This window comes from Balaenoptera physalus, assembly GCF_965194825.1.
Source record: "Balaenoptera physalus genome assembly, chromosome: 1".
NCBI classification, from domain to species: domain Eukaryota; kingdom Metazoa; phylum Chordata; class Mammalia; order Artiodactyla; family Balaenopteridae; genus Balaenoptera; species Balaenoptera physalus.
The window spans coordinates 103,637,278-103,641,472 of NC_138882.1; positions in this window are offsets into that span (position 1 = coordinate 103,637,278).

Below are 4,195 nucleotides of genomic sequence, written 5' to 3' on the forward strand. Positions count from 1 at the left end.
GAAACATAATAATTGATTTAAAAATTAATTTTGGAAATTATGCTCCTGATTTACACTTTCAAAGTGATCTATTTCATGAGATTTTAAAAGAAAATATTATTACATAAAACTCTTCTCAAATGAGTTTTACTTTTGCTAGACTTTTGGACCCAAAGTCCAGATAGGATATGGAAGGATGATTTTGTTTATTACCACTCCCTCAAGCAATCACTTTCATTTTTTAAAACATATATGTATTGTAGAGGTGGTATTTGTTTGCTAGAGCTGCCATACAAAGTACCACAGACTGGATTGCTTAAACAGCAGAAATTAATTGTCTCACACTGTTCTGGAGGCAAGAAGTCAGCAAGATTGGTTCTTTCTGAGGGCTGTGCAGGAAGGATCTGCTCCAGGCCTCTCTCTTTGGCTTGTAGATGGTCATCTTCTCTTTGTGTCTCTTCAGATGGCAAACTCCTCATGTGTGGGCATGTCTCTAAACATCCCCTTTCTATAAATGCACCTGTCATATTGGATTAGGGTCCACCCTAATGACATCATTTTAACCTAAAGATCATACTTCCAAATAAGGCCACATTTTGAGGTACTGGGAGTTAGGTTTTAAAAATATGAATTTGAGGGAGGGGTACACAATTCCACACGTAACAGGAATAAAATAATTATTTAAATTATTCTGGAAAATGTTCTACAGGCATTCTTCTCTTAACTCATAAAAATAGACAGTGTTATCTTCTTACCACAAAGAATTCTGATTTCACTGAATATTACTGGTATCTTCCTATGAGGCAGTCTACTAAGTAAAAAATGTATCAAATAGATCTTGTCTGCATCTTTAGAGATAATTCATTCCATTCTCCCCTAAGCCATCAATTAAAAGAGAAAAATGTGAATGTTCACACACACAGGCTCAACTAATTTGTCAGTTTAGTTATTGTGAGAAAGCATTTGCTGCATTAATTTTTGTTTAATAAATATAAAAATGAAAGAAAAGATTATTAAATTCAGAAAACTAAAAACAAGCATTAAAAATCAATATTATATGTGGATAATGGAAAAAATAAAACATTTTGACTAAGAATTTAGAAATCAAAATAAAATAAAATTTAATAAAAGTGTTATAGTTATTGCTGATACTAAGGCTGCATATTTGCAGATAAAAATGATTTGTTAATGAATCATAATTCTTCTAAAAACCAAGGGTTAAAAAAAAAAAAAAAACAAGGGTAGTATGATTAAAAAGTCTTATAATGTCATAATATTTCAGATATAATATGAAACAATATACTCAATTCTATAACAGAGCAAAACTTATCCACTGTTTTATTTGGAAAAAAAAAATGCCTGAAGACTTTAAATTCCCTTACTATTATGCAATTGTTTATCACCCATCAAATTCTATAGCTACATGATACTTATAGGGTAAAAAAACCCTATACGGGTGTGTGACACACACACTTGTGTGTGTGACCAAAAAAGATAGCATCTTAGTTGAGCAGAGTAAAAGCAACGTTCTAGAAATAGTCTACTATGCACATTTTAAAAATGGGCAAAGACGTACTGTATTGTTGAATTTATAGCTAGGACTGCTAATGCACCTTCCTCGATCTAGGCACCTTTCTAAATTAATTGACTCTAGAGAGCATTGCAAGGATAATTAAAGCGCTTTAAGTGAAGCTCTATGTCCTCCAGTCTTTGTTCATCAACTCATCTGTGTCTTGACAGTCTATGTTAGTAGAGAGAAAACGTATAAACAAGTAACTGGTCTTTTAAACAGATAGGCACATTATGATGTTTATATGTGAATTAAAGTATTCAGCACCATTCTTCATTTGGAAAATCGTAAATAATGAAATCTTTACAGAACATTGCTTCTAAAGCCTACTGTTTAAGAAAAGGCTGACATACAAGGAATTTAGTAAATACCACCAGTAGCGTAAAATCCAGTTTTAGAAATGCATTATTTAAAGTAAAACTTTTCACATTACACTTTAATATGAATAAATGCTTCAATTTTGCTATTTAGGCTGTGATATTCTAAAAAATGAGAGACTATTAATAAATCCCTTTTAAAAATATTTTGTTTCTTTTTCTTCTCTGATTGCTGCGGCTAAAACTTCCAAAACTATGTTGAATAATAGTGGTGAGAGTGGACAACCTTGTCTTGTTCCTGATCTTAGAGGAAATGGTTTCAGTTTTTCACCATTGAGAATGATGTTGGCTGTGGGTTTGTCATATATGGCCTTCATTATGTTGAGGTAAGTTCCCTCTATGCCTACTTCTGGAGGGTTTTTTTCGTAAATGGGTGTTGAAATATGTCGAAAGCTTTTTCTGCATCTATGAAGATGATCATATGGTTTTTATCCTTCAATTTGTTAATATGGTGTATCACATTGATTTGTGTATATTGAAGAATCCTTGCATTCCTGGGGTAAACCCCACTTGATCATGGTGTATGATCCTTTAAATGTGCTGTTGGATTCTGTTTGCTAGTATTTTGTTGAGGATTTTTGCATCTATGTTCATCAGTGATATTGGCCTGTAGTTTTCTTTCATTGTGACATCTTTGTCTGGTTTTAGTATCAGGGTGATGGTGGCCTCATAGAATGAGTTTGGGAGTGTTTCTCCCTTTGCTATATTTTGGAAGTGTTTGAGAAGGATAGGTGTTAGCTCTTCTCTAAATGTTTGATAGAATTCGCCAGTGAAGCCATCGGGTCCTGGGCTTTTGTTTGTTGGAAGATTTTTAATCACAGTCTCCATTTCAGTGCTGTGATTTGTCTCTTTATATTTTCTATTTCTTCCTGGTTCAGTCTCTGAAGGTTGTGCTTTTCTAAGAATTTGTCCATTTCTTCCAGGTTGTCCATTTTATTGGCATATAGTTGCTTGTAGTAATCTCTCATGATCATTTGTATTTCTGCAGTGTCAGTGGTTACTTCTCCTTTTTCATTTCTAATCCTATTGACTTGAGTCTTCTCCCTTTTTTTCTTGATGAGTCCGGCTAATGGTTTATCAATTTTGTTTATCTTCTCAAAGAATCAGCTTTTAGTTTTATTGATCTTTGCTATTGTTCCCTTCATTTCTTTTTCATTTATTTCTGATCTGAACTTTATGATTTCTTTCCTTCTGCTAACTTTGGGGATTTTTTGTTCTTTCTCTAATTGCTTTAGATGTAAGTTTAGGCTGTTTATTTGAGATGTTTCTTGTTTCCTAAGGTAGGATTTTATTGCTATACAATTGTATTGCTTCCCTCTTGGGAAGCAATCCATAGGTTTTTGCTGCATCCCATAGGTTTTGGGTCTTCATGTTTACATTGTCATTTGTTTCTAGGTATTTTTTTATTTCCTCTTTGATTTCTTCAGTGACCTCTTGGTTTTTTAGAAGTGTATTGTTTGGCCTCCATGTGTTTGTATTTTTTACAGATTTTTTCCTGTAATTGATATCTAGTCTTATAGCATTGTGACCGGAAAAGATACTTGATAAGATTTCAATTTCCTTAAATTTACCAAGGTTTGATTTGTGACCCAAGATATGATCTATCCTCGAGAATGTACCATGAGCACTTGAGAAGAAAGTGTATTCTGTTGTTTTGGGGTGGAATGTCCTATAAATATCAATTAAGTCCATCTTGTTTAATGTATCATTTAAAACTTGTGTTTCCTTATTTATTTTCATTTTGGATGATCTGTCCGTTGGTGAAACTGGGGTGTTAAAGTCCCCTACTATGATTGTGTTACTGTCGATTTCCCCTTTTATGGCTGTTTGTTAGTATTTGGCTTATGTATTGAGGTGCTCCTATGTTGGGTGCATAAATATTTACAATTCGTATATCTTCTTCTTGGATTGATCCCTTGATCATTATGTAGTGTCCTTCTTTGTCTCTTGTGATAGTCTTTATTTTAAAGTCAGTCTCATTTGATATGAGAATTGCTACTCCAGCTTTCTTTTGATTTCCATTTGCATGGAATATCTTTTTCCATCCTGTCACTTTCACTCGGTATGTGTCCCTAGGTCTCCAAATCGGAAAAGAAGAAGTAAAGCTGTCACTGTTTGCAAATGACATGGTACTATACATAGAGTATCCTAAAGATCCTACCAGAAAACTACTAGAGCTAATCAATGAATTTGGTAAAGTAGCAGGATACAAAATTAATGCACAGAAATCTCCTGCATTCCTATACACTAATGATGAAAAATCTGAAAG